This window comes from Macaca mulatta, chromosome 6 (genome assembly GCF_049350105.2).
Source record: "Macaca mulatta isolate MMU2019108-1 chromosome 6, T2T-MMU8v2.0, whole genome shotgun sequence".
Lineage (NCBI taxonomy): Eukaryota > Metazoa > Chordata > Mammalia > Primates > Cercopithecidae > Macaca > Macaca mulatta.
Genome location: NC_133411.1, coordinates 99,871,765 through 99,895,727, shown reverse-complemented (window position 1 = coordinate 99,895,727; position 23,963 = coordinate 99,871,765). Strand labels below are relative to the sequence as shown.

General features: G+C 35.4%; 1 protein-coding gene and 1 pseudogene across 10 annotated transcripts in view; one reads left to right on the top strand and one right to left on the bottom strand.

Annotated features, from left to right (window-relative positions):
• The window catches only part of LOC696885 (E3 ubiquitin-protein ligase Itchy homolog), a 175,680-nt gene that overhangs the window by 61,469 nt on the left and 90,248 nt on the right, over window positions 1-23,963 (top strand). The gene's annotated exons all lie outside the window — the stretch shown is intronic.
• Window positions 10,082-11,103, bottom strand: LOC696764 (tRNA methyltransferase 10 homolog A pseudogene; annotated as a pseudogene).

Sequence of the window (23,963 nt, the reverse complement as noted above, 5' to 3'; positions counted from 1 at the left end):
TAAAACAATAATGTGAATCAATTGATAAGATTGCATTTTATCAGTGAGAGATTCAGGAAAATATCTTCATTATATTCTTCAATAAAAAACTATATAATAGTTTGTATTAACTGTGTAATTGAGTGAATCTGCTGTTAGATTTATCTTTGAGTCTGGCTTATAGGTGCCATTCTAGTAAATTTGTTGTTGACTAGTGCATTGCATGGTGGAAGAAGAAATGTAATAGTCCAAATAAAATAGTGATATTTCTTTTCTGATAATATAAAAGACTCAGATTATTCTGTCCTAGTTTCTAAACTCACAGAAATACACTGCTAGTGTAATATTTGGTATTTCCACTATGTATTTTAAATACCGTAACTTTACATTACTGTTTGTGGTACAATGAAAAGATGAAGAGTCAGAACATCTGGGTTATGGACTTGGATTTTCTGCTTATTAGTTTTGTATCTCTGACAGTTCACTTAACTTCTTTGGCCCTTAGTGTTCTCGTTTGTAAAACAGGGCTAATAGTATTATACTTACTTCTATAACTCATAGAGTTGTTGTGTAGCTTAAATGAGAATTTATGTGGAAATGCCTTGTGAATTATAAAGTACTGTTTAATATACCACTAAAATACTTTCTTTAGAATGAGAAGGGATATAAAGAAAAACAGTACAAATATAAGTTTTTTATTATTTCTTTTTACATTAATATGAGAGATATCAACCATACTCTTTATTAGAAAGGGTGAGAACACTCCAGAAAGGTCAACTGTTTTGTCTGTTGTCAGAGGATTAGAGAGAAGTTTCATATGGGCCATATATTTCAGGTCATGTATGTCCTTATATTTAAAATTCCCTTCAGATTATAGTCTTGCAATCTTACCTTTTGACCTTGTTTACTTCCTCTGAAAACACTCTGTGTGAGTGTGTTTGTGTGGAGTATATATAAAATGCACATATACATTTTGTCTGGATGTAGAAAAATACTGCAGTAGGCATGGCAAGAGCTAGTTCCTTTTGAGGAGAAGACTTCATTCATTCATTTTTTGTGCAGTTATTTGTGCCAGGCACAAGTTGTCTTTGCTCCAGTATTTGACCATATTAACTATGAAAACTTGGCCATCAGTTTCTTGGTTACATGGTTATTAATTTCTGTTCTTACTATGTACCTTTTCAGCAGATCCTTGAAGTCTTCATTGGATGTAGATATTGATAAGGGATGTACTCTGTTTTCAGTTTATTACCTTGTGTTTAACCATAAATAAGTAAAAATGGTATAAAAAAGAGACAAAAGTGGTATGTTTCTTGGATGTACAGCTGCATGTGAGGAAGATCTTCTGGCATTATCTCTATTCAGTCATCTATTTAGTAAGGCCCAATTTATACTGCAGATAGGAAAGATTTTCTAAAAGTGAAGGGAAAAAAATCACCATTTATTGTTAATATTATCTATCGATTAGCACATATTTATTGATCATATACTCTAAGCCAGACACTATGCTAGATGTTGAGGATAAAGTAAAAGTAAAAAGAGACATGATTTCTGTCCTTGCTTACAGTCTAGTATAAGAGATAGTTGTTAATCAAATAATTTCACAATTAAGTTTAAAATTAAAACAACCATAAACACTAAGGAGAGGTATGTGGTCTTAAGAGAACTCACAACATTTGAGAGAAATAGAAAAAGTAATGATGGTACATATTTGAATGATGAAAAGAAGTGGGGAACTACCATTAGTAATCTGTAACATTATTATATATATCTTATATATCACAGAGTTCTAGTGGTAAGAGTTTTGATACAATTATGATCTCCCACCCATAATTAGCTAGGTAAAGTTAAACAATTTTGATATAATAAAGAATGATTTGAAATCAATTTAAAAAATAATGTTAAACATTAGAGAACAAAACACACAATTTTACTTCATACACTTAAAATCAGTGGAATAAGTTCAAATGCTAAATTATCTCTTTACACATGTCACTTTATTATATATAGTGTTTCTTTGCCTTGAAAAGTAGGAAAATAAGACTTTGGGAACTAAGAAGCTTGCCAAATAAAATTCTTCCCCTAAGATATTAATGGAAGCATTAAAGCATTAAAAATTTATATTATTTCTTATTGATGTTTTTAGTTTTGTTGAAATTTAACCTTATAGAGGGAACCCATTAATTTCACTTTAAATTTTACTTTGTTACATGGACTATTTATACAGTATTTTTATTCTTATAAGCAGAGCTTATAATAAATTTAAAACATTTTTAAAAAGGATATTTTGGTTTCATGAAACAAAAGTATTTTCCTTTTCTTCATTTCTTTCATAAGCAAAGCTTAAATCTCAGCTTAAAGTTCTTTAAAATTAAATGGTTAGCCTTTTTGATTACTAATTATACTGTTGTATAATATTAGATCTGTTTCCTCAAGCATTTAATTCAGTGCATCAGCAAGAATTGCTCCAACTAAATGTTTTTCTTAAGTGAAATAAAAGAGATATGTTAATAATACTTAAGTTCTTATTGATTGCTGAATAATTTTATAATTTATAAATAATGTCAACACTTACATACTCTCAGTCTTTCTCCTAGATTTGCAGAGGAAACTGGCCAGACTTTATGACAGCAGCTTTACTTTATCACTCACAGAGCTCCCTGAATGAATTTCATGTTTAATGGGTGCTGGAGGTAAAAATCCTTTGGCTGGTTGGAAGCTGGAGGAATAAAAATGTACGACTTTGAGCTGTATGCTTTAATCATGAGGATAGTGTAGCTTATATTCATGTTTCCTTTTTATTTCGATTTAGATTTATCAAAGAGTAACAATTCATTGCATGTTTAGTAGTTGGAATGGAATATGCAGCACTGGGTGTTACTAGAAATACCAATTGAAAATATTTTTTCTCCTTTTCCTCTCAATTCTTGGACTTAAAACAAGTGTTCCTATAAGTAGTCCTGTGTTTAACATCCAGCAGTGTTATGTTGACTTTGAATATATAATAGAACATGAAAGGTAAGTTGTGTTTCAAACTGCATTGTAATTATATACTGAACTACACTGTAATCCTATCTGTCAAATCCTGGTTTATGGTGTTCTCATGAGGGTCAACTATTGTAACTAGAATTAATGAAACATAAAATGCTTTTTCCTGTTTGGATAGGGGGGATTCTGTTCCCTTGTACTTTACAAGCTTGAATCTCCCCCTACGCTAAAAATAGTACTTATGTTTAGTAAGAAAAATAGTGCCTTATTAAGGTTGGGAAGCTAATTAATTCCAGGAGACATTAAAAAATAATTTCATCTTTTATTTTAGATTCAGGGTTACATGTGCAGGTTTGTTACCTGGGTTTATTGCATGATGCTGAGGTTTGGGATGTGATTGATCCTGTCACCCAGGTAATGAGCATAGTACCCAGTAGTTAGCTTTTCAGCTTTTGTCCCCTGCCTTCCCTCTCCTCTCTGGTAGTCCTCAGTGTCTATTGTTGCTATCTTTATGTCTATGAGTACCCATTGTTTAGCTCCCACTTATAAGTGAGAATATATAGTGTTTGTTTTTCTGTTCCTGCCTTAATTCACTTAGGATAATGACCTCTTTCTTGTTACAAAGGACTTGATTTTCTTCTTTTTTATGGCTGCATAGTATTACATGGTATGTATATGCCACATTTTCTTTATCCAGATTCACTGTTGGTAGGTAACTAGGTTGATTCCATGTCTTTGATATTGTGGGTGGTGCTGCAATGAATATACAAGTGCATGTGTCTTTTTGGTAGAACGGTTTATTTTCTTTTGGATATATACCCAGTAATGGGATTGCTAGGTTCAATGGTAATTCTGTTTTAAGATCTTTGAGAAGTCTCCAAACTGCTTTCCACAGTGGCTGAAGTAATTTACATTTTCTCTAACAACGTATAAAAATACTCTTTTCTCGGCAGTCTCACCAGCATCTGTTGTTGTTTTTTTACTCTTCAATAATTGCCATTCTGACTTGTATGAGATGGCATCTCACTGCAGTTTTGATTTGCCTTTCTCTGATGATTAGTGATGTTGAGAATTTTTCATATGTTTGTTGGCTGCTTGTATGTCTACAGGAAACATTTGTTAACTGTGTTAGTGAAAGTTCTCAAGAGAAACAGAGCCAATAGGATATACAGTCATGTGTTGCTTAATGATGGGGGTACTTCCTGAAAAATGTGTCATTAGGTGACTTTGTCCTTGTGTGAACAGAATAGAGTATACTTACACAAACCTACATGGTATAGCCTACTACATACCTAAGCTATATGGTTTAGCCTATTGCTCCTAGGCCACAAACCTGTACAACATGTTAATGTACTTAGTACTGTTGACACTTGTAACACAATGGTAATTATTTGTGTATCTAAACCTAGAAAAACTACAATAAAAATACAGCATAAAAGATAAAAAATGGTACACCTATATAGGGCACTTACCGTGAGTGGAGTTTTCAGGACTGGAAGTTGCTCTGGTTGAGTCAGTGAATGAGTGGTGAGTGAATATGAAAACTTAGGACATTACTGTATAGTACTGTAGACTTTATAAGCACTGTGCACTTAGGCTATACTAAATTTATAAAGAAATATTTTTCTTCCTTCAAAAATAAATTAACCTTTTTAATAAATATTTTAAAGTTGATAAATTAACTTTTTTACTTTATAAACTTTTAAAAAACTTTTTGACTCTTTTGTAATAACACTTAGCTTAAAACACAGTAACACTTAGCTTAAAACATAAACACATTATACAGCTGCACAAAAGTCCTTTATTTCCTTATTCTATGAGCTTTTCCCTATTTTTAAATTTTTCACTGTTAAAACTTTTTTAATTAAAAACTGAGATACAGACATACATTAGCCTAGTCCTAATTAAGGTTAGGATCATCAATATCATTGTCTTCCATCCCACATCTTGTCCCACTGGCAGGTTTTCAAGGGCAATAACATGCATGGAGCTATCATCTTCTATGATAATAATGCCTTCTTTTGGAGTATCTCCTGAAGGACTTGCCTGAGGCTCCTGAAGGAGCTCACTGTAAGATAACAATAAAAAGTCTAGTATTAGTTGATACATAAGCCAGTAACATAGTCATTTATTATCATTATCAAGTATTATGTACTATATATCAGTGGTCCCCAACCTTTATGGCACCAGGGACCGGTTTTGTGGAAGACAATTATTCTGTGGACCAGGGATGATGGGGCATGGTTTTGAGATAAAACTGTTCCACCTCAGATCATCAGGCATTAGATTATCATAAGGAGTGTGCAGCCTATATCCCTTGCATGCATAGTTCACAATAGGGTTTGTGCTTCTGTTAAGAATCTAATGCCACCGCTGATATGACAGGAGGTGGAGCTCAGGTGATAATGCTTGCTGGCCAGCCGCTAACCTCCTGCTTTGTGGCCCAGTTCCTAACGGGCCACGGACTGGTACTGGTCCATGGCTTGGGATTTGGGGACCCCTGCTGTACATATTTGTATGTAGTGCATTATGATGGCTACAGTGTCACTAGGCAATTGGAATTTTTCAGTTCCATATAATCTTTTGAGACCACAGTCATATATGAGATCCATCATTACCTAAATATTGTTAAGTAGCACCTGACTGTAAGGGACATTTATTCTGAGGAATTAGCAGAGAAGTCCTATGATCTGCTCCTTGCAAGATGGAGACTGGTGGAAAGCTGGTGGTGTAATGTGATTCTGACTCTGAAGGACTGAGAACGAGGTGAGCTGATGGTGTAAATCCCAGTCCAGCGGCAGAAGAAGACCTATATTCTAGCTCAAACAGGCAGGCAGGAAGCAAAAAGGTGTGAATTCTTCCTTCCTTCACCTTTTGTTTTATTCAGGCCTTCAATTAATTGGATGATGGCCAACCACATTGGGGAGGGCAATGTACTTTACCGAGTCTACTGATTCAAATGCTAAGCTCATCCAGAAATGCCCTCATAGACACACTCAGAAACAACATTTAATCTTAGCACTCCGTGGCCCCATTCAAATTGACACATAAAATTAAGCATCACATGAATTTAAGTTGTATGTATATTTTATGAAAGGTGATAGATGTCAGGAGTGTCTCAATAATTTTGCCAAAAAATAAAAAGAAGAGAATTACTGCCATTTCCTGTCATTTGTACCACCATCTGAAATAATTTAACCCTTATTATGTAATAACAGTTGTGCAGGTCAACTAGAACAATAATAAACAATCAGACTTCTCTAATCTGGGCATTTCTGTCACACACGGAGTGATATAACTAAGAGTTGTATGGATGAATAGCACAGAGAGACCTAATTCTTCCACATTCTTTGCATGATAACTTGGAGAGAACACTGAATGAATTGATATTTCTGGCTAATATATAGGTTTTAGATTTTTGTGAATTAAAAACATTAATGTGAGCAAAGCTGCAACTTATATAGAGAATCAGTTTTCTGTTCAGAGTCTTGGGATATCTAAAATAAAATAGCTGGAAGATTTTATGTGTTGATTATAAGACCCATTAAAAGTCACAACCACCTAGTAGAAAAGCTTCCATTTTTGAAAAATGAGGTTCTTTGAGAACCATGGATCATTGACTAGCTGATCATGTATTTACTTTAGTCTTTCTTTTTCTGGCTTTTCTATGGGCAAGGAGGAGGAGTTAGATGACACTAAGGGAATACAGATTTCAGATGTGCAGAGTTTTGACACTTTGATACAAAGAAATGATTATTCTAAATAACTTATTACATATGCATTTGAAAGAAGAAATGAAACTTGATTAAAAGTTCTAAACTTAAAAGAATTGCAGTGAAATCAGAGACTCTTTAGTTCAGCCTGTACGAATGAGGAAACCTAGATAAACAGAACACACAAAGTTAATATAAACTGGTTCTAGAAAGTTAATAAAAACTGCCATGACCCTGGGTCCAGTGCTGTTTTCAGTATTTTATTTAATGTATTTTTAATCGTTCTAACTTACCTATAAGATAAACTCATGTTTGTCTCAATTCATTCTATTTAGAATCTAAGTAAAATAACACATTTTTGAGATATTTTGGTTGGATCTTTGAAAATTAATTGTAAAACGTCACATAAATTAGGAACTCTACAAGCATATGGTATCATTTTTTTTGCTCTAGTTTCTTATTTTCTCAATGTTTTACATATTCATCAAGACTATACATAAGATAGTTGATCCCTTGGGTTTAGCTCTATAGGTATAAAGATTTAAATACAGTTTACTTTCAAAAAGTTATTTAAAAATTTTAAAAAGGAAATACTTCAAAGAAATGAAAATGAAACGTTTAAAATAGGAAATATTAAAAATTTTAAATAGGGAAAAATTGCAAACATACTGAAAAAGCAGACTAACCAATATTAACAATATTTTAACCAGATTTAAAATGTTAAGTATTTTGACGTTTGCTTTATATTTATTTTTGTTGTAAAGAAATAAAAGTTCATAAAGATTCTTGAGTTCCTTCACATCCCATTCTGTCTCATTTTACTTCTTCAGAGATAACCACTTTCCTGAAGTTGGTATGTATTCTTCCTCCAGCTTTATTTATTTGATTGTATATATTTATATTTATGTATTCATAAATTTATATACCTGCTCTACCAGTATGGTATCTGCTAGCCACATGTGGCTATTTAAATTAATTAAAAGAAAACACATTCAGTTTCTTTGGAGTACTAGCCACATTATAAGTGTTTAATATTCTTTAATATCCACATATCGCTAGAGGCTGCTGTATTAGACAATGCAGATACTGAACATTTTCATTATTGCAGAGCGTTCTGGTGTATACTATTGTTTGCATGTTCTTAAACTTATATAAATTGTATCATGCTGTACATATTCTGGAGCTTGTTTTTTTTACTCAGCATTATGTTTTTGAGATTTATCTACAGTGATACGCATAGTGTTTCATTATATAAATGTGCTGCATTTTATTTATTCACTTATTTATGGATGTTTAGTCTATTTCTAGGTATTAAATGTTAAAACAATGCTGTAAGGAATACTTTTATGCTTGTTCCTTTGCCAGGCATGTGTAAAGGTTTCTTTAGGGTGTGTGCTTATTGGTTGTAATCATTATCAACTTTGCATGATGTAGTCAGCCATTCCCCAAAGTAGCAATACCAGTTTATGTTTCACTAGCAGTGGGTAAGATTTCCTTTTCCTCATATACTTGCTTATACTTAATATTATTAGAATATAGTGTGAAATGTTGTTTTGCTTTCATTTGCATTTCCCTAATAGTGAGGATGAGCAACCTTTCATATGTTTATTGTCCATTTACATTTCATTTCTTTTGTTTTTACCTTTTTCTTATTTCATTTTTTAATAATCATTCATTTTTGGTCATATGCATTGTAAACTTGTACCATTTTGTGGCTTATCTTTTTTTGTAATTAATAAAAATTAAACTTTTATTTGGAATGATTTTCCCCCACCTTTAATAATTAAACAGGGCCCTATTTTACATTACATAATTTAAGTAAAAGGCATAATATTTCATGCTAATAAACCACATTTACTGAGAAAAACATGAACCTTTGAAAAAATACAACTTAAGACATAAGCTTTGTTATTTTAAAATTGTAGGGCTTGTCTTTACTTACATATCTTGCCTATAGACCTCACCTTAAAATAGGTAACTATGATAGATTACTAAGAATAAAGTAACAAAAACAGACAGTAAATATCAGTACTAAATCCAATAAACTTTCTGTGTGTGTATATATGTTAGTATGTAACATATATAGTATATTACACATTTTAAAAATATAAGTTTTATGTATTAAAAAGAAGACAAAGAACAGCAACTCATTTTACCCAAACTCAATGAAGGCTACTGAAATCTTTTAGCTGTGACAGAGACTGATCATTTTACCTTAAACATTTAACTGCATATACAATTACGGATAGGAAACTAAAACAGCTCCCTTTTACACTATTATGTCTTACCAACATTCCCATACAAACGTTTAGTTAAGGATTTTTGTACTTAATAAAATTCAAATTGTTCTTAGGGTGTTCAACGCAACCATTCAAGTAGTACAATAAGTATTCAGTATTACAGAATAATAAAGTATTTCAGTATTATTCAAGTAATACAGATATATGGCAAATCAATCATGTTATCATTAGTTAATAACTGAGAACCATACACGATGAGGACAGATATAAATATATTTACGTGCATATTTTCACATGTGTATTTGATTTATAGAAACATAAATTAGTATGCATATTCTTATAGGAGAGGAGGCAGATGCACATATAAACTTTATTCATCTTAAGAGCCAACAAATTGAAAAATTATATGGAAAAAAAAACCACAGCTGCTAAAAGCTGTTCCATTTTAAATGCAGGTAAAGACAAAATTGATCTTTCAATAGCAACAGCCTTATAAAATAATTTAGTCTGCAAAATTCAATTTTATAATTGGAGTAACTTATCACCATTGTAAGAATTAAGAAAATGCATTAAAGAGATTCTCAACTCTTCCGTAATTACTTCAGAACCATAAAAAGGCATCACAAAGAAGGAACAGATATGCGTTCCATAGTCCAAAAGAAATGAACTAAGTCTATCAAACTGATACTTCTTCCTAAAATTACTACATTTCTTTCAAGTAACTAAGTTAAACATAAAAACTGCAAATAGAGGGTAACCTACCATACACAATATTCTGATAGATTGACAGTATATTTATGAATATGTGCCTTCACAGATACGTAGGCAATAGATCATAAAGATGTTGATGTGACTATAAAATTAAAAAACTGAGAGGTCAGAAGGCACATTCTAAAGAGTATGAAAATATATTAATAAAGTAAAATTATCTAGAAACTACTATTTGAGGCTTTAAAAACGAACAAAAATACACATTTAAATCTTATTCTAAATCAAAAATATTTTCTTACAAAGTTTAAAGGACTTTTTTATTATTATTTAGGTCCAAAAAAAGTTTTTAAATGTCACAGCAGAAATAACAGAAAATAAAATGTTCAATATTCTATACAGCACCTTGCTTTCTCCTAATTTTTCCTTAAACTAAAAGGAAACCAGGTAACATTAGTGTGGCAGAGAGTTCACTGTAGATTCAGCGTGATTTTCCTTATCCTGCTTTTCTTCACGTGGTGAATCTAGTTCATTTCTGCTATCTTCCGTCTCACTGGAATCACTGTCCGATCCACATTCCTCCATCCTGACAGACTGATTGTCATAAGAAGCACTTTCACAGGTTTTGTCTGTGGGAACAGCTCCTTTCCACTGGGGCAAGATAGTAAAAAATGCTTCTTGCCAGTCTCTTGTTTCCAGGTATTCCAGAATAATCTCAAACACATGATTAACTGCCAAAACTTTTCGACTATTCATCTTCACAAAATTTCCAAGCAGGAGCTGTGCATGATTGATTCCATAATCTGATGCTTGTTTATATGTGAGTCCCTTGTGATGGTTGTGATCTACTAATCCTCCAATCACATAAGCCTTTGATTCATCTAATTCCTTCAGTATATTAGGTGAATCTGATGTAAGATAAATCAGGTCTTCTTTTTTTTTATGAGTTCACTATAGTGCTCTGGTTTGATATGGATATCCTTCCAGTTGACCCATCCTTTGTCATTTTCATCCATGTTGTTGTTCAGCTGACCTCCATGGCTTGTCAAGTAAAACTGCACAGGATGCAGTGCCCGTCGGTTTTCTGCATAACATCGTTGAATCTGCTTATGAAGTTTCTTAATGTCCTTTAATACCATCAAGTCATCAAAACTACAGTCAATAATGAGGTGAAGGGTGCTATGAACAACATCTCTTCGAACACGTTTTCTGTCATTTCCATCTGAGTTTGATTCCATTTGACATTGTCGCTCCAATTTTTTCCTCTAGTGTTTTTCTTTCCGCTTTTGTTTGCGGAGTTCCCATTGCTCTTCCCGTTGTTTCTGTTTTATTAGTTTTTTCATTTGTCGTTTAGATACTGGTTCACACCCTTTACCTAATCTTGGCTTCTGGCTTTCTTTTTGATGTTCATTTATGCCTTGCTTTTTGTCAACATTAGAAGTTTCACAAAATGCTGGCAACATTTCAGATGACATTATTTGGTGCCTCGAGCTGAGGAGTTGATAGGGAAGTGAAATCTCAGAAAGAAGGCCTTTCTAGGTTGGCCTGGTTACTGCTCACGCTTCCTTCCACAGAAATTTCATTTCCCAGAGGCAGGGGCAGTAGTTACACCGGCTTATCTTTTTACTTTGTGATGTATGGATGTATAGAGGTTTCAAAACTTACTGTGTAAATATTTTTGGCCTTACCCTTTAAGGCTTCTACTTTTTTGGGTCTTAAGAAAGTTTTTCCTATTTTGATGTCATAGGGTTAATTTTCATTTTTTCTTCTAAAAATGTTACAACTTTTGCTTTCTAGCCTTAAGTTTTAAAAATCCACCTGGAGTTTATTTCGCGAGATGGTCTAATTTTTTTTCCATATGTAACTAATTTTCTCAGTATCATTATGAAAATAATTTATCGTTTCCTCAATGATTTATATTGCCAACTTTCTAGTATAGAGTACCAACAATATTCAGTACCAAATTGCCATATATATGTGGTTCTGTTTCTGGGTTCCCTATTCTGTGTGGTTGATTTGTTTATCTCTATGCCAACATTATGCCGTCTAAATTATCATAGCTTTATAATAGGATGATGGCTGTTAGGATAAATCATTCTACATTGTTCATCTTCTTCAAAAGTATCTTATTTTCAGTCTTTTCTTTTACATGTGAATTATAGGGGTCACATTGTCAAGTTCTGTTAACAGCCTTCATGGGATTTCTGGTGGAGTTGAATTTATTGAAATAATTTAGTGAGAACAGACATTTTTATGAAACTGAATTTTTTTCATCTACCAACATGGTATATCTTCCCATTCATTTAAGTTTCCATTTATGCCTGATGGTAAAGTTTTAGAATTTCCTCTGTAAAAGTTTTACTCAGATTTTGTTCGATATATTCTAGGTGCATTATGATTTTGTTTCTATTGGAATGAGATGTTTTATTACATTTATGCTTGGGTATTGCCTCTGTGTAGGAATGCTATTAATTTTTTGTATGTTGATCTTATTCCCAGTAACTTTGTTGAATTGTCTCATTAGTTTTGACAGTTTGTAGATTCTCTTGGATCTTCTGTATAATCATAGTATTTGTAAATAATAATTTTTATTTTTTCAATTCTTAGACTTTTAAAACTGGTTAGGGGCTGGGCATAGTGTTTCATGCCTGTAATCCCAGCACTTTGGAAGGCCAAGGCAGGTGGATTGCCTGAGGTCAGGGGTTTGAGACCAGCCTGGCCAACATGGTAAAACCCCGTGTCTACTAAAAATACAAATTCAGCTGGACATGGTGGCAGGCACCTGTAATCCCAGCTACTTGGGAGGCTGAGGAGGGAGAGTCGCTTGAACCTGGGAGGCAGAGGTTGCAGTGAGCCGAGATCGTACCGTTGCACTCCAGCCTGGGCAACAAGAGCGAGACTTCATCTCAAAAAAAAAAAAAACCCAAAAAACTGGTTAGGATTTCCTGTATAGGCCTAACTTGAAGCAGTACTAACAAACATTTTTATCTTGTTTCTAATTTTAAAGAGAATGCTTCAAAATTCTACTATTAAATATCAGGTTAAGAGAATTTTCTTGTATTCTTAGTTAGCTAAAAGTTTCTTAATATAATACATAGATGTTGAATTTTTTTTCCTGTATCTTTTGAAATGATCTTACGGTTTTTCTCCTAAATATGTTAATATGACAGCTTACATTACTAGATTTAGCAATATCAGTCTATCCTTGAATTCCTGGGATAAATCTTACTTGATTATGACACAGTTAAGTAGATATATGTATATAGACATAGACATTTAGATGATATAGATGGACACACTTTGCTTAACTAAATTGATTAAATTCATTAATTTATGTTGGACATTTTCATCTCTGTTAGTAAATGAGCCTGCCTATAGTCTTTTCTTACCCATTTTTGCCATTTTGGGCATTGAGATTATACTAGTTGATATGGTTTAGCTGTGTCCCCACCCAAATCTCAACATGAATTGTATTTCCCAGAATCCCTGTGTGTTGTGGGTGGGACCCAGGGGGAGCTAATTGAAACATGGGGGTTGGTCCTTCCCATGCTATTATCATGATAGTGACTAAGTCTCATGAAATATGATGGGTTTATCAGGGGTTTCCATTTTTGCTTCTTCCTCATTTTGTCTTGCTACTGACGTGTGAGAAATGCCTTTCACCACCTGCCATGATTCTGAGAACTCCCCAGTCATGTGGAACTGTAAGTTCAATTAAACCTCTTTTTCTTCGCAGTCTCGGGTATGTCTTTATCAGCAGCATGAAAACAGACTAGTACAGTCAATTTGTACCAGTAGAGTGGGGTGTTGCTGAAAAGATACCTGAAAATATGGAAGCAACTTTGGAAATGGGTAACAGGCAGAGATTGGAACAGTTTGGAGGGCTCAGAAGAAGACAGGTTTTTTCTTTTATTTTTATATTTTTTTATTATTATACTTTAAGTTCTAGGGTACATGTGCATAATGTGCAGGTTTGTTACATATGTATACTTGTGCCATGTTGGCGTGCTGCACCCATCAACTCGTCAGCACCCATCAACTCATCATTTTCATCAGGTATAACTCCCAATGCAATCCCTGCCCCCTCCCCCCTCCCCATGATAGGCCCCGGTGTGTGATGTTCCCCTTCCTGAGTCCAAGTGATCTCATTGTTCAGTTCCCACCTATGAGTGAGAACATGCGGTGTTTGGTTTTCTGTTCTTGCGATAGGTTGCTGAGAATGATGGTTTCCAGCTGCATCCATGTCCCTAGAAGACAGGTTTAAAATGTGGGGAAGTTTGGAACCTCCTAGAAATTTGCTGAATGGCTTTGACAAAAATGCTGATAGTGATATGAACAATAAGGTCCAGGCTGAGATGATCTCAGATGGAGATGAGGAACTTGTTGGGAACTGGAGCAAAGGTGACTCTTGTTATGTTTTAGCAAAGAGACTGGCAGCATTTCGCCCTTGCCCTAGAGATATGTGGAACTCTGAACTTGAGAGAGATGATTTGTGGTGTCTGAAAGAAGAAATTTATAAGCAGCAAAGCATTTAAAAGGTGACTTGGGTGCTGTTGAAAGGGAAATAGAGCATAAAAGTTCAGAAAATTTGTAGCCTGATGATGCAGTAGAAAAGAAAAACCCATTTTTCTGAGGAGAAATTCAAGCATACATAGCAGAAATATGCATACATAGCAAGGAGCCTAATGTTAATCCCCAAGACTGGGGGGAAAATGTCTCTAGACCATGTCTCCAGGCCATGTCAGAGACCTTCACAGCAGGCCCTCCCATCACAAACCGGGAGGCCTGGAAGAAAAATGTGGTTTTGGGGCCAGGCCCAGGGTCCCTATGCTATGTGCAGCCTAGGGACTTGGTGCCTTGTGTCCCAGCCACTCCAGTCATGGCTGAAAGGGGCTGACGTAAAGCTTGGGTTGTGGCTTCAGAGGATGGAAGCCCCAACCTTGGAAGCTTCCCAGTGGTAATGAGCCCGCAAGGGCACAGAAGAATTGAGATTTGGAAACTTCTGCCTAGATTTCAGATGTATGGAAACGCCAGGATGTACAGACAAAAGTTTGCTGCAGGGGCGGGACCCTCATGGAGAACCTCTGCTAGGGCAGTGCGGAAGGGAAATGTGGGGTTGGAGTCTCCACAGAGAGTTCATACTGGGGCATTTCCTAGTGGAGCTGTGAGAAGAGGGGCACCGTCTTCCAGACCCCAGAATGGTAGACCAGTGACACCTTGCACCATGCGTCTGGAAAAGCTGCAGACATGCAACGTTAGCCTGTGAAAGCAGCTGGGAGGGAGGCTGTACCCTGCAAAGCCACAGGGGTGGAGCTGCCCAAGACCATGGGAACACATCTCTTGCATCAGCATGACCTGAATGTGAGACCTGGAATCAAAGGAGATCATTTAATTTGACTGCCCTGCTGGATTTCAGACTTGCATGGACCCTGTAACTGCTTTGTTTTGGCCAATTTCTTTCATTTGGAACAGCTGTATTTACCCAATACCTGTACTCCCATTGTATTTAGGAAGTAACTAGATTGCTCTTGATTTTACAGGCTCATAGGCAGAAGGGACTTGCCTTGTCTCAGATGTGACTTTGGACTGTGGACTTTTAGGTTAATGCTGAAATGAGTTAAGACTTTGGGGGACTGTTGGGAAGGCATGATTGGTTTTGAGATATAAGAACATGAGATTTGGAGGAGCCAGGGGCAGAATGATATAGTTTGGCTGTGTCCCTACCAAAATATCAACTTGAATTGTATCTCCCAGAATTCCCATGTGTTGTGGGAGGGACCCAGGGGGAGGTAATTGAATCATGGGGGCTGGTCTTTCCTGTACTATTCTCATGACAGTGACTAAGTTTCACGAGATCTGATGGATTTATCATGGGTTTCCGCTTTTGCTTCTTCCTCATTTTCTCTTGCTGCTGCCGTGTAAGAAGTGCCTTTTGCCTCCCACCATGATTCTGAGGCCTCCCCAGCCATTTGGAACTGAAGTTCAATTAATCCTCTTTTTCTTCTCGGTCTTGAGTATGCCTTTATCAGCAGCATGAAAATGGACTAATACCCTAGTCCTATAAGATAAGCTGGATAGCTTTTCCTATTTTTTATTCTTGGAATATCTTGCTTAAAATAGGGGTTACCTGTTTCTTTAAGATTTGGTGATACTTGTCTATAAACAACTTTTGACTGATATTTTCTTGTGGACATATTTTTGACTGCTGAATTAATTTCTTTGATATCATGAATATGTTCAGGTTTTCTATATTCTTCTTTAGTCAAATTTAGTTTGTTTATACCGAATATTCCAAAAGTCTTAGTACAGTTTTAAGCTTAAATGACTTCAAGAGTATAAATGACATGGATTTACACAAAAAGGATCTGCAATTTAACTTTTTTTGAGTTTTATGGCTTCTGAATAACAAATTTTAATTTTTTGTTCCAATCAGTATTTGCCATATTTAGAGGAACTGAAACAAAAAATTAAAATTAAAAATTTATTATTAAATTTCTTTATAAGATTTTTTGCTCCTTTTTGTCTTGTGTGATTTATTTGTTGAGGAAACCAGCTTATTAGTCTGTAAAGTTTCCCACTGTCTTAGGAATTCCTAGACAACCCCCAGATTCAGTGACTCACTAGGAGGACTCACAGGACTCAGCATATAGTCATACTCATGGCTATGATTTATTATAGCAAAGGATACAAAGCAATACCAGTAAAGGGAAAAGGCAAATGGAGCAAAGTCTGGAGGAAACCAGCCACAAGCCTTGAAAAGTCCTCTGCTCATGGAGTCACACAGGATGAACCTAATTCCCTCAGGAACAAGTTGTGACAACACATGTGAAATGTCTACCAGGGAAGCTCACTAGAGACTTTGTGCCCAGGGTGTTTATTAGAGGCTGCTTATCTAGGTATTCTCTGCATGGCATATACAAAATTCCAGACTCTCAAAAAGAGAGGAGGTGTTTAACTTAAACCGCATTGTACAAACCGTTTAGGCACAGTGACCTCTCTTAGTAGTTCTGGGACTGGTGGCAACACTTCGAAATCCAAGTTCACAGGGTCAACCTTGCAAACAGTTTGTTCTAAAAAACTTTTCTATTTCAAATTTGGGGTTATAGGAGTTTTACTTAACATTTTTGGTTTTATGTTTGTGTTTTTTTCCCTCTTATGCTAAAACTGTTAGTTCCTAGTATAATAACATTAATGAAATTAATCTCTATTTTAATATCAGTATAACAATACCAATGCTATTGCTAACAATATGGTTACTGGGAAAAAGTTTACAATTTTTTTTACAGTTCTTTTGGTTCTTGCTGTATATCTCACTTAGAATTTATAATCTAATTACTCTGTTTAATGTCACTTGAAATAATTGTTCTTTGTGTTTAAGCTAGCAACTTGATACGTAAGTTAGTTTATTTCATTTTACTTTCAAATTTTGGGAATAGTTTTTAACATTCTTGATTCAGCTTTGCTTTATAATTATGTTAGAAATTTATATAGTTTCAGAGTCAAAACTAGAAAATAAGATAAATTTGGCGAAGTCTAGTTTCTGTCCTTCTCGCTTTGCCCTTTTCTCTGCTTTCCCATAGGTAAACGATGTAATTAGCTTTGATTTATCTTTCTTTTGTGTCTGCTTTTAAAATGGAGTTAAATTTATATTGTTTTCCTAGATAAATGCAGGATTACTATTGACACTGTCCAGCTCCTAGTTTTGTTCATTTAATAATATTTCTTAGCAATTACACTATAACATTATATAATATTAATTACTAGCAGCTATTTCTTATCTGGCATGGGATTACCATCATACCGTGGGCCCCAAACCTATCTTAGGTTTTGATTGGTTATAGAAAACTTTTTCCTAACCAGAGCTTTTGGCAGAGAACTGGAAAAAAAAAGAAAACAAAACAAAACAAAACAAAAACTGCTCTCCTGGGCTAGTGAGTAAATATTTTGTTTTTGCTTTTAATATCCCTTTTAAATGGAATAAGCCATCTTTTGAATATCTGAACTTTTTATTCAGGTACCTCAGTTATTTCATTCTAACTTCACTACTTAGATGGGCCCCAAACCACATATCCTGTCCTGATAGATGGACCTTAAAACCTTAGCTACTGACCCCTAGGTTCAATTTCTACTTTATATGTTCTTAAGTTGTTATACTGTCTGCATATACTCTTGTAACTTTGGCTTTGGGTTACCTCTTTGTTTTTGAACTCTGAGTATTTCTAAGCTATATACCGTTTTTGGGGTTTATATGTTTTCTAGCATTTCTATGTGTTTGGAGAAAGATCAGTTCACTGTCATGTTGCAAGTAGATGAAATGTATTCACAGGTATACCTCAGAGATATTGCAAGTTCAGCTCCAGACCACTGTAATATTAAATAAAGTGAATATTGTAATAAAGTGAGTCTCACACATTTTTTGGTTTCCCAGTGCATATAAAAGTTTTGTTTACACTGTACTGCAGCCTATTTATATATGTGCAGCAGAATAACATGTCTAAAAAAAGCAGTGTACATACATTAATTTAAAAATACATTATTCCTAAAAAATGCTAACGATCATCTGAGCCTTCAGTGAGTTGTAGTCTTTTTGCTGGTAGAGGGTCTTGCCTCAATGTTGATGGCTGCTGACTGATCAAAGTTGTGGTTGCTGAAGGTTGGGGTTGCTGTGGCAATTTTTAAAAAATAAGACAACAATGAAGTTTACCCCATTGACTGACTCTCTCTTTCAAGAAAAATTTCTCTGTAGCATATGATGCTGTTTGAGAGCATTTTACCCACAAGAGAACTTCTTTCAAAATTGGAGTCAGTTCTCCCAAACCTTGCTGCTGCTTTATCAACTAAGTTTATGAAATATTTCAAATCCGTGGTTGCTCACAACAATGATGCAATGTATATATAATAGCATCTTCACCAGAAGTAGATTCTATTTTCAGAAAACCACTTTTGGCAGGGTGTGGTGGCTCATGCCTGTAATCTCAGCACTTTGGGAGGCAGAGTTAGGTGGATCACTTGAGGTCGGGAGTTTGAGACCAGCCTGGACAACATGGTGAAACCCAGTCTGTACTAAAAATGTAAAAATTAGCTGGTCGTGGTGGTGGACACTTGTAATCCCAGCTACTCAGGAGGCTGAAGCAGGAGAATCACTTGAACCCAGGACGCGGAGGTTGCAGTGAGCCCAGATTGCACCACTGCATTCCAGCCTGGGTGACAGAGCAGGACCCTGTCTAAAAAAAACAAAAAACAGAAACCAAACAACAACAAAAAACCTTATTTAAAAAAACTCACTTTCTTTGCTCATTCATGAGAAGCAACTCCTCATTTTTTAAAGTTTTATCATAAGATTGCAGCAATTCAGTCACATCTTTTAGACTCTACTTCTAATTATAATTCTTTTGCTATTTCTGTCATACATGCAGTTATTTCTTCCACTGACGTCTTGAACCCCTCAAAGTCATGCATGAGGCTTGGAATCAACTTCTTCCAAGCTCCTGCTCATGTTGATATTTTGATCTCCTTTTATGAAACATGGATGTTCTTAATAGCATCTAGAATGGGAAATCCTTTCCAGAAGGCTTTCAATTGACTTTGCCCAGATCTATCAGAGGAATTGCTATCTACGACAGGTATGGCTTTACAAAATGTATTTTTTAATTAATAAGACTTGAGGTAGGGTGTGGGTGGCTCACACGTGTAATCCTAGCACTTTAGGAGGCCGAGGCAGGCAGATTGCCTGAGCTCAGGAGTTCAGGACCAGCCTGACCAACATGGTGAAACCCTGTCTCTACAAACAATACAAAAATTTGCTGGGCATGGTGGCACACACCTGGAGTCCCAGCTACTCAGGAGGCTTTGAGGTACTCTAATCTCTTGAACCTGGGAGGCAGAGGTTGCAGTGAGCCAAGATTGTGCCAGTGTACTCCAGCCTGGGCAAGAGAGCAAGACTCTGTTTACAGAAAAAAATATTAATAAGACTTGAAAGTCAAAATTGCTCCTTGATCTATGGGCTGCAGAATGGATGTTGTATTAGCAGTCAAGAAAACAATGTGAATCTTTTTGTCATCTCCATCAGAGCTCTTGGATGATCAGGTGCATTGTTAATGAGCAGTACTATTTTGAGAGGAATCTTTTTTTTTTTTTTTTCCTGAGCAATAGGTCTAATTGAAAGGCTTAAAATATTCAGTAAAACATGCAGTAAACAGATGTACTGTCATTTAAGTGTTGTTGTTCCATTTATAGAGCACAGGCACAAAAGATTTAGCATAATTCTTAAGGGCCCTAGGGTTTTGGAATAGCAAATGAGCATTGGCTCCAACATAAAGTCACCAGCTGCATTAGCCCCTAACAAGAGTCAGTCTGTCCTTTGAAGCTTTAAAGTCAGACATTGACGTCTCTTCTCTAGCTGTGAAAGACCTAGGTGTCATCTTCTTCCAATAGAAGACTGTTTCATCTACACTGAAAATATGTTGTTTGGTGTAGCCATCTTTGTCAGTGATCTTAGCTAGATCTTCTGGATAACTTGCTGCAGCTTCTACATCAGCACTTGCTGCTTCACCTTGTGCTTTCCTTAAACCTGGTGAACCAACCTCTGCTAGCTTCCGATCTTTCTTTCACAGCTTCTTCACCTCTCTTAACCTTCATAGAATTGAAGAAAATTGGGTTCTTGCTGTGGATTAGATTTTGGCTTAAGGGAATGCTGTAACTGGTTTGGTCTTCTATCCAGGCCTCTAAAGCTTTCTCTGAATCAGCAATAAGGCTGTTTTGCTTTCTTATCATTCATGCGTTCACAGAAGTAGCACTTTTAATTTCCTTCAAAAACTTTTACTTTACATTCGTAACTTGGCTGTTTGGCACAAGAGGCCTAGCTTTTGGCCTGTCTTAGCTTTCGATGTATTTTCCTCACTAAGCTTAATGATTTCTTGCTTTGGTTGAAAGTGAGAGATGTGAGACTCTTCCTTTCATTGCAATATTTAGAGGCCATTGTAGGGTTATTCATTGGCCCAATTTCAATATGTTGTGTCTGGGAATAGGGAGGCCCAAGGAGAGAAACGGAGGAACTGCTGGTTGGTGGAGCAGTCAGAATGTGTACATTTATTAAGTTTGCCTATGGGCATGGTTCGTGATGCCTCAAAACAATGACAATAGTAACACCATAGATCACTGATCACAGATCACCATACCAGATACAATAATAATGAAAAAGTTGGAAATATTGTGAGAATTACCAAATTGTGACGCAGAGACACAAAGTGAGCACACGCTGTTGGAAAAATGGAGCTGATAGACTTGTTCGATGCAGGGTTGCCACAAATCTTCAGTTTGTAAAAGCGATATCTATGAAGCTCAGTAAAGTGAAGCACGGTAAAATGAGATATGCCTGCACTTCTATCACCCATGTGTCATCCGTTTTCTGTAATTGATTGGCTGAAGGAACACACACACATTCACATATTTGAAACAATTTTAAAGGATGTATCTTATAATTAAAATTATGACATTTCTTAACAAATCTTTTCCCTTTCTTTCACTTGAAAAGATTACTGATTTTCTGTAATAGTTATTTTAAGGTATATTTCAGCATGTTCTCATCCTTTTTTCCTCCTTTCCGCCTTGCTTTTCCTTTTTATTTTTTCTCTAAATCAAAGAAAAATTTACGTAGAGGAACCTAGGTCAACTGATCTTAGTGCTTCTTTCATAAGGGTAATACATATAATCACAAGGCTTTTAGACAACATTATAGTGAATATAAATTCCTTTTAATAGAATAGAAGAAATTACCAAGTACAATTTGTGGGTGCTGGTGCAGATTCATGGGTCTGGGTAGTTTTTCAGCCTATGAAGAGCCTTTTCCCAATTACATTTATTCCTATTTGATTTTATGTGTTTCTTTTACTTGTGCTCTCTTCTAACTTGTCTCTTCCCTGTTGCTTTCCTTTATGCGCCTCCTCTATTTGCAGTGGAGATGTTTCATTGAAACTGCATCTAGTATTGGGATGCCATAGAGGAACCTTTGTATTTTATAAATTTCAACTAGATTTTTTTCTTTGTGCTCTTCTGCGAGTTTGAATATAGAAGCAATATTGATATGAAGTAAATAGCTTGGAAGTGTATAAGTCATAGTTTAATCTTCAGATCTCTTGAAGAGATCTGTAGTTTTCAGAGAAATTCTTTTTGAGGAGGACACATTTACTTGCAACTTTGCACCAGAATTAAGAATTTTGTAAAAGTGTGAGAAAAATTGGCCACTTTTAAGTTTCCTTAGGTAAAACTGATAGTAATTTTATTCCTATTTGTTTTTGCTAGCTTTATCATATAAGATGTTTTAGCTGGAGGAAAAAACAAGGCAAGAAAGACTATTAAATCTTTCTTTAGACTAAGTGGTTACAAGGAAAGTTAATTTTCAGAATCTCTCAAAATATATTATTGTTATTATTATCTTTTGGTCATAAGAGTTATTCTGTTTTAAAATTTATTTATTTATTATTTCTTGTTTTTCCTTTCTTTTTTTTATTTTTTATTATACTTTAAGTTCTAGGGTACATGTACACAATGTGCAGGTTTGTTACATATGTATACATGTGCCATGTTGGTGTGCTGCACTCGTTAACTCATCATTTACATTAGGTATATCTCCTAATGCTATCCCTCCCCCCTCCCCACACCCCACAACAGGTCCCAGTGTGTGATGTTCCCTACCCTACGTCCAAGTGTTCTCATTGTTCAGTTCCCACCTATGAGTGAGAACATGTGGTGTTTGGTTTTCTGTCCTTGCAGTAGTTTGCTTGGAATGATGGTTTCTAGCTTCATCCATGTCCCTACAAAGGACATGAACTCATCCTTTTTTATGGCTGCATAGTATTCCATGGTGTATATGTGCCACATTTTCTTAATCCAGTCTGTCATTGATGGACATTTGGGTTGGTTCCAAGTCTTTGCTATTGTGAATATTGCCGCAGTAAACATATTTGCGCATGTGTCTTTATAGCAGCATGATTTATAATCCTTTGGGTATATACCCAGTAATGGGATGACTGGGTCAAATGGTATTTCTAGTTCTAGATCCTTGAGGAGTCGCCACACTGTCTTCCACAATGGTTGAACTAGTTTGCACCCCCACCAGCAGTGTGGAACTTATGAGACTTATTCTGTTTTAAAATTAATTAATTAATTGATTAATTTATTATTTCTTTTGTAGGGACTGAGTCTCACTGTGTTGCCCAGGCTGGTCTCAAATTCCTGGCTTCAAGTAATCCTCTGTCCTTGGCCTCTTAAAGTGCTGGGATTACAGGCATGAGTCATTGTACCTGGCCATAAGACTTATTCTCTAAGAAACTTTGAGGCATAATACTTCTTCACTTATTTTATAAAAGAGCCTGGAGAAAACCCAGTGCCAAAACGGTATATGTGCTATTTAAAGGTGTGCATTGATAGGCAAACTTGAAAATGAGATGTTTTATAATTGACCTTCAATTCAGATGATGAGTTCATGCAGTTCTAGGCATTTATGGACATGTTTAATGAAAACATGAGGAATGCATGAAAGCTCGTGAGAATCTCAACTTTGACTTCTCCTGATATTTCAGACTATGGCATTTGCCATCATTTTTCTTCATACCTTTATTATGTCATCTGTGTCAAAGTTACATCAACCTGGATTTATGCATATTTATTACATTAAGTATACTTTGAGTATAGTATATAAACTTAAACATGAATTTATAGGTAGCAACAATAAAATATACATCAACTAATAAGAAAAAACAGGATTCAACAAGATAATGCCAGGTCCTGTAGTTGTCACTGTTCCATGATGAGTTGAAATTAAGAGAGAAAGCTCAATTTTCCATCTAATTGAATTTACCAAAGCAGGACCTTTCATCCACATGTTGAAAACAGGAGCATGTCTTTTCTCACAACCTGTAAACCAACTAATGGAAAGATTGACAGCTGGGTGAAGAGAACACAACCTTATATTTGGTTTCAGCCAGCCAGAGTTCTAATCACAGCTGTGGTGATGAGGGGAGTGGGAAGATTTGCCTTTCACGCAGCAACTTAAACAAACACAGCATAATATCTCCATTGCTCTCCAAGTCATTTCCTGCTTCCGCATTCTTCATGCACGTCCTTCACGTTGCATTTATGGAAACTCAATCAGAAAGCTAGCTTTTGGGTTATTTTGTTTCTATCATAGTCTATGGGAATGACAAGATAAAGTTACTACTAATCACTGAAGCATGTGGGGAATTAACTGAAAAAAAAGGCCTCGACTGAATATATTACAAAAATTTGAGAAAGGGTTATATTTTAGAAGTCCACTCATTTGGACAGTATTTGAGTC